Source organism: Peromyscus leucopus, unplaced genomic scaffold (assembly GCF_004664715.2).
Source record: "Peromyscus leucopus breed LL Stock unplaced genomic scaffold, UCI_PerLeu_2.1 scaffold_229, whole genome shotgun sequence".
Classification (NCBI taxonomy): domain Eukaryota; kingdom Metazoa; phylum Chordata; class Mammalia; order Rodentia; family Cricetidae; genus Peromyscus; species Peromyscus leucopus.
This window is the reverse complement of record NW_023505102.1, coordinates 84,361-92,375: the sequence shown is the minus strand read 5'-3', so window position 1 is coordinate 92,375 and position 8,015 is coordinate 84,361. Positions and strand designations below refer to the sequence as shown.

Genomic DNA, 8,015 nt, shown 5'->3' with positions numbered 1-8,015 from the left:
AGCGGTGGTTAAATGACCAGACGGAGTCCCGAGACAACACGGCTGATGCCCCTTCATGTGCTCCACGCCGGTTGGACAGAGGCTTACGTTTTTTTGTGCAGTCCCATCACGCTGAAGACACCCTTGAAATGGATTATTTTTCTTCATAATTATTGTTTTTCAATTCAAAGTAAACACTGTGACTTCATTATGACTCGAGGGGAAAAAAAGTCAGGAACTGGAGTCCTGGGTGGGCCATGTTTTTAAGACTTAGGTAAGGTTTCTTAATCTTTTACAGTGTCTTCATTTATTTTTGTCACCGTCTATAGTAATTAACAATAAAAAACCTTAGAATAAAAGTCTGCCTATAAACTGTCGGGGGCCAGGGTAAGCCCTAACCCAATGCGGAGGCCCCTAGTGCTCACCGCTTCATTACAGCTTGTGATACAGGATTTTCTCAAGTCTTTCCTTCTCTCACACGTAAATTCCAGGAGAGAGGGAAGCATTTGTGGGATCCCAGGGCACAGTTTGTGTATGTCCCCAGAAAAATCTCCTTACTTTCTTTCTGCTTTAAGTTTTTTTTTTTTTGTTTTTTTTTTTTTTTTTAAGACAAGGTTTCTCTGTGTACCAGCTCTGGCTGTCCTGGAACTCACTTTGTAGGCCAGTCCTTGAACACTCAGAGATCTGCCTGCCTCTGCTCCTGTGTGCTGGGGTTAAAAGGCCCTGCACCACCACTGACTGACTAGTCATACCCCTTTTTAAAAAAATTCTGACTTCAGCTCTCTTCCTGCTTTCTGATGATGTGAATTCTGACTTCAAGCCTCCCCAACACAAAGGACTGTTCTTTGGAACTCTTTTGTTTTCTTTTCTCCAGGCAGAGTTTGCAACGGGAGCCTGACCCAGGCCAGAAATGCAGCTTGCGTCTTGTTTATTTACCTATGGTCACCCCCCAAAGAGACCGCACAGTCCCCAAAAAGCCTTACTATTATTTCACCAACAGCCACTGGAGGGCCACAGACACCGTTTTGAATCTCTGCCGCCGCCCACGAACCACACTCTACAGATGCTCTGCAAGCCCATTGCTGGGGCACGACCACTTCCGGGTTATCACCTCGGTTTGATGAAGCAGCACAAAGCTGGTTTCCAGGATACCAGAAACATCATCATTGAGACCAGGCAAGACCCTTACCTAGAAAATCTCCTTGCAAGTTTCCATGGCTAACCTTTGAGAGTCCATAGTCTTCCAGGTCAGAGCAGTGTGATATCCTTAAAAAAGAGGCACCCCGTCACTCAGAAAGGACCCTCCCCAGAAGAATTTAGTTACTGCTCAGGTCCCAGAGCTGGGGGAACTGTCAGTGCATGCACACTTCAAAGTTCACCTCATGTGTTCTCGGCCCCTGATAGCCAGATTCCAGGGTCATCTGCGCTAGAAGATCTCATTGTTAAATCTACCGGTTGAGAACAAGAACACCACCACAGTTTAAAGTCAAATCTGAAGCAAGCTTTAGATAAACACTGGCCAAGTGGCTGGGCTCTGGCCAGGTTCGTCTCTGGTTTCCCAGAAAAAAATGGCTCCAATTCAAGTTTTGCAGCTGCTTAAGTATTTCCTATCAGGTTCAATCAGGAGCAAGCATACATCTTGACGTATCTCCAGCCAACATCCAATTAGGGGCAAGCATAGATCCTGACATATTTCCTGTCTGTGAACCTCCTGCCCACGTGTGATTACAATGGCTGCTGGTGGTAGCGTGGAGGCAGGGTACCCTAGGTGAGTGTGGGCGCAGAGCTAGGGGCCTGACCCCAGCTGGCTGCTCTGGCTTGCCTCAGCGCAGGTCTTTGGCACAGCACCCAGCTCTGTACTTCTGTTCTGCTACTTCTCCATTTGGTCTCCTCCCAGGCTGGCTCCCAAGCTCAGCAGCCTGCTCAATGCTGGCAGGCTGGAGCCGGCCAACCAGAAAAGGGCAGACCCTGCTTACCCCCACCCCCTTTTTTTTGATACGTCTCTGGGCATCTCCTGACATGTCTAAAGATGCCACAGCCCATCAAGTTTAAACTAATGTAACCGTTGCTTGTTTAGCCAATCAGCTTTGTTGGAGATGACCTAATTGTCCCTGGAATTCCCCCCCCTAGCTGTGCTTAAAAGGATCCTGCCAGCTTCTCTTGGAGGTCCCCACCATTTTGTTGTGTGGCTGACCCCTGCATGCAGGAATTTTTCTCTCGAGAAATAAACACACTTGCTTTTGCTTTTGCATACGTGAGTGGTCATCTTTTGTGGGTGATTCACGGACCCTGACAGTGATCAAACACATTCCCGTGCAGAGGAGTGAAACACATTTTGTTTAGGAGAGTGAAAATGTGGCTTGTTATCTCCCATAAAACAAGAGCCTCCAGCATTTCAGGAACTATCTGTTCTTGCTCAAGGGGCTTGCAGATCAGAGGCATTTTTGTTTTCATGGATCTCTTAGGCGTAGTCATTAAAACTTAAAATGTAACGTTGCTCTCACACCTCTCCAAATCAGAGGGGAAACAGTCTTCTAGGCTGCATCTAGGCCCTAGAACTCCCAATAGCCCAGAGCCTGGGCTTGTTCTGGTTAAGGGCACCCCTGAGGAGCAGTATGGGATGAAGGTCACGTGGTGATGAAGGAAGGCATCTGTTTGCCTTCCTTAAGGAGGAGAGAAGCTGGCAGGAGCCAGTCCCCTGTGAAGATCTGACAGGATTTCACAGACATCGACTTCATCTCAAAAAACTGCAGATTGTTATAGAGTTTTTAAAGTCACTCCTCTGGCTCAGATTCGTGTATCGAAAGAATAAATTAGAAGTAGCACAAATAGGAAAAAGACTTACCCAGACGCCAGAAGTTGTAAGGGAATTCATTCTAGATTTGCTTTGTAAGACACCTTGTATCACACACAGTTGAATTTAAGTGTTATGAACTGTCAGTGTTTTTCTTGTGTTTATAATGTTTGTAAATAAATGGTTGCCTCCCCAATGTATAATTTCAGCAATTACATATTGTAATTACTGTAAATGTAATTGTTCCAGTCAAACCATATCTAGTGCTTAGTTATGTTTCCATTTTGTCTCAAGATGGATTAGTTTTGTAAATGCTCCAAGAATTATGATATATTAAAAACATAGTTTTGTTTTGTTGCAAAAGCTTCAAAAGGACAGAAATATATCTTAGTGAAGAAAATAGATTAACTCAGACATTTTAGTCAGAAGATATTAGAGACTTTAAAGAGAATTTCAAATGAAATAAAGTTTAATTTATTTTAAAGGTCATAGCAATACCACTGTTCTTTAAAAAATTTTTTAGATTATTTGTGTGTGCATGAGTGAGTCTGTGTGTGTGTGTGTGTGTGTGTGTGTGTGTGTGTGTGTGTGTATGTGTGTGTTTTGCCTAGGCATCAGATCCCCTGGACTTACAGACAATTATGAACCACTGTGTGTATAGCTGGAGAGTTTCTCTCCGGGTCCCTCCAAGCCCTCACAGTCCACAGCCCACTTATAAAATAAACACAAGACACTTATATTATTTAAACTGTTTGGCCTAATGGCTCAGGCTTCTAGATAGCTGTTCTTATGTCTTAAATTAACCCATTTCTATTAATCTATAAGTTGCATGTGGCTCATGGCTTACCGTATCTTAACATCTTCTCATGGTGGCGGCTGCAGTGTCTCTCTTGTCTCAGCCATCTACTTCCCAGACCTCTCCTCTCTCTTTGTCCCGCCTATATACTATCTGTCTGGCTACTGGCCAATCAGCATTTTATTTATGAATCAATCACCATAGCACTGTGGGTGTAGGAATCAAACCCAGGTCCTCTGCAAGAGCAGCAATTGCCTTAACCATGAAGCCCTCTGTCCAGTTCAGTATGACTGTTCTTAACTGCCATTTACACTTTATTTATTTATCTGAAATTTATACTGTCAACCCCACTAATACATGCATGTGAAAATCTGTTTTTTTTTTTTTTTTTTTTTCCGAGACAGGGTTTCTCTTGTGTAGCTTTGCACCTTTCCTGGAACTCACTTGGTAGCCCAGCTGGCCTCGAACTCACAGAGATCCGCCTGCCTCTGCCTCCCGAGTGCTGGGATTAAAGGCGTGCGCCACCACCGCCCGGCTGTTTTTTTTTTTTTTTTAAATACTGACAATCACTTACCTTGCCAGGACACAATAGGAAGTTGTCACTTTTTTCCTTGTAAATAAACAAGGGGTTAATTTTTTCAATCAGAAAAGGTTTTGTTACAAGAAACAATGACATCAGGTAAAAATACAAAAAATTTGTGCAATTATGGGGGTTAATTTTAAGATTAGGAACTTGGACTGAATTATAAGTAAATAAGACACTAAGCTACTGAGTACTTACAAGATGGAATGGACTGTGATTGAAGAGATAAGTAAGGCTCTGCCGAGAGGCTGGAGGCAAAGATCCTCGTGATGGGCATAAGAATAGATACTTTCTGCCGATCACTCACTCATTCCCTTCTTTTTTATCATTAATTAATTTTTTTTCATTTGTTTTACATCCTGACAGCAGTTTCTCCTCCCTCCTCTTTTCCTGTTCCCTCCAATCATCCCCTCTTTATCAAGTGCTTCCTCGTTTTTTTTTTTTTTTTTTTTTTTTTTTTTTTTTGTGTGTGTGTGTGGTGTGTTCTCTGACATCTTACAGGACTACTTACTGAGCTCATTAAATAGGAAGTTTCCAAATCAGCCTCAGGACACTCACAACAACAAAAATGTTGCTGTGTGTCCCATTAATATCTATACCAACTGTATCCACATAGGATGAGGTTGTCCAGAGGCTAGAGGGAGCTGGCATTGCTTATTGGCTTTTTGAGGCTAAGGGCGATGGTGTCCAGTGACATTCATGGATATGATAGGAGAACCATCAAGTGGAGTCAGGGAGACATTGGGAATATGTTGGAGAAACTCTCTCCTCCCGTTCTCCCTCTTTAGTGCATAGGACCTGCATGGTGGTGCCTAGGTGGCATCTTATCACCTGGGGTGGGTACTCTGAATGATTTCTACTAACTTTCTTTTCTTCTTTTTTTTCTTTCTCTTCTTTCTTCTTCTTTCTCTTTCTTTCTTTCTTTCTTTCTCTCTCTCTCTTCTCTCTCTCTCCTCTCTCTCTTTCTTTCTTCTTTTTTCCTTCCTTCCCTTCTTTCCTCCCCCCCCCAATCAAATCAAGCGTTATGGGGCACATGTTCCTACTGCTGTTGCTGCTTCATGGCAGCCCTGTTGGCCAGGTCCTCAGCCTCCTCTGTAGTTGCCAATCTCCTTTCCTTTTTTTTTTTTTTTTTTTTTTTTTTTTCTCTTTGGCTTCTTTTGCTATCTCAACAAGTGTATTAGAACAAGCCTCACCTAATAGCTTTGCCAAGATGTCCTCAAAATCCTTCATTGTCTTGGTCACATTGCTTTTGAAATGGGCAAGACCCAATTCTTGGACAGCTCTGGGGATGCCAAATAAGCCAGAGGAGACCAAGGCCTCCCATGGGTTTCTGTCCAGCAGCTGTTTCAGAGTTCACCCAGTGAACACATCGTTCCTCTATACCAGGCTGGATGTGGCTGATGTTTTCAGGTGAAGGTGGTCATGTGATTTGTGTGGTCCCACAATAGAGTCCTCCAGAATGTGCACCAAGTGAGCAACACTGGTAGGAACAGTTGCTCTGCCCAATGTGCCATCCTCTTGGTCTTGGTGAAGAATCTGGGACAGAAGATTCCAGTCAGGGGCCACCTCCCGGTGCACTGTGTGTTTGGTTAAGCTATGTTTCTGTGGGGATTCAGGTACCATTGTCACATGCAGTGAACACTTGGTCCCACAGACTTAGAGCATGTCCTGGCCCAGGAAATAGGTCACCATCACTGTGGCCTGGGGAGTCCTAGCACCATAGCAGCACAGCATCAGGGTGCAGAGCCAGGGGTGGACAGGGCTTGCTGAATGTCTACCAGGCTCACAACCACAGCCTCTGCTGCGCTAGGCCCCAGTTGCTACCGTGGCCATAGGGACTACAGGGTTGTGAATTTTCTCAACAAGTATTATTTATTCTGTTCAATAGGTAGCTATTTAAAAATAATACTTAGAAAAAAGTGGGCATTGTCAGTGTACAGTTACTCTTATGTTGCTGTGATAAAATATCACTACTTACCAAGGCATCTTATGGAGGAATTTAATCTGGCTTACAGTTATTCCAGAAGAATGAGAGTCCATCATGGTGGGTAGGGTAGCGCAAGTGGCAGACTAGGAAGGAGGCTGAGAGGTCACATCCTCAACCACAAACAGGAAGCAGAGAAAGAGAGTACTGAAAGTGGAGAGAGGTCATAAACTCTCAGAGCCCATTTCAGAGAGCACCACCACCTGGGGACCAAGTGTCCAAATGTCTGCGCCTATGGGGGACATTCTCATTCATATCACCACATTCAGAGTTAAAAAATGGAGTTGCTGTGTCAACCCGAGTTGAAATCAATGTTAATGAAGCCCAGAGGTTATGAAGGAAGGATTCCTATGCCTGGTCACTTATTGGAAAAGCTTTTACAACCACACAGAGGCCACCACAACCTCACACAAAAGTACTTCTACAAAACATAGACTCAGCAACCTGAACCTCAGACTGAAGTTACTCCTAGTATTAGTTATCTTGGTAAAAGATCACTGTTTCAAAATTATACAATCCTCCTTGTCTTTTTTAAATTCCCCTCGTTGGGACACACACCAATAATTTACTATGGAACATATATATTCATATCGTACTTGTCTGTTGTTTCACATATAGAACCCATTATCTGTGTGTGTGTTGTGTGTGTGTGTGGTGTGTGTGTTGTTGGTGGTATTGTGTTCCCCAAAATATTTGTGCACCTAATAAACTTATCTGGGTCAGAGACAGAACAGCCACTAGATACAAAGGCTGAAAATGGTGCACTCACACCTTTAATCCTAGCATTCCAGAGGCAGAAATCCATCTGTTTCAAGGATAACAGCCAAGCATGGTGACTCATGCCTTTAATCCCAGAAAGCGAGCCTTTAATTCCAGGGGAGTGATGGTAGAAAGGAAAGATATATAAGGCATGAAGACCAAAACTAGAAGCATTTGGCGGTTAAGCTGTAGGGTTTTGAGCGCAGCACAGTTCAGCTGAGAGCCATTCGATATGAGGACACAGAGGCTTCCAGTCTGAGGAAACAAGACCAGGTGAGGATCCGGCGAGGTAAGGTAGCTGTGGTTTGTTCTGTCTCTCTGATCTTCAGTGTTCACCCCCCCAATAACTGGCCTCAGGTTTTGATTTTATTAATAACTCTCTAAGATTCATTGCTACATCTGTGTGTGTGTGTGTGTGTATGTGTGTGTGTATGTAGATGTGTGTGTGTAGGTGTGTGCATGTGTAGATGTGTGGGTTGTGTGCGTGTAGGTGTGTGTATGTAGATGTGTGTGTAGATGTATGTGTAGGTGTGTAGGTATGTGTGTATGTAGGGGTGTGTGTGTGTGTGCATGTGCGCATGTGCACATGTCTATGGAGGTGAGTGGACAACCTCAGGTTTTGTTCCTCAGGTACCGAGTCACTTTTTATCTTTATTTTTGACACAGGGTCTCTTACTGGTCTGTAGTTTGCCAAGTAGGCTAGACTGTCTGCACAGCAGCTCAGGTACACCCCATCTTTCCAGTGCTGGGGTTACAAGTGTTTCATCACTGCGCCTGGGTTCGGGTCTAGAACTCAGGTCCTTGTGCTTGCCAGGCAAACACTTTACCGAACGAGCCGTCTATCACTGTTCTTTGCAGGGTCTTTCCCTGTTGGTTTCTAATTTAGATCAGGATAATGTTCTGTTCGGAAATGATCAGCATTTTATTTTTGGCCCATGTGGCCTGTGGTTAATGTTGTAGAAGTCATTGGCTTGTTGCTAAGTGAATAGCAGCGGTCTGGGAACTGGAGAGAAGTGCTCAGTGAGGATCTAGTATAACCCCAAAAGTCCAACAACATAAAGAGGCGATCCTTGGGATGAGTGAGGCCTGAGTCTTCATTGAGTTACATCTGAAGCATGCA

General features: G+C 44.0%; 1 pseudogene; it reads right to left on the bottom strand.

The window, feature by feature from the left end:
* Positions 1-5,191: 5,191 nt before the first annotated feature.
* On the bottom strand, positions 5,192-5,775 carry LOC114693401 (annotated as a pseudogene).
* Positions 5,776-8,015: the final 2,240 nt, after the last annotated feature.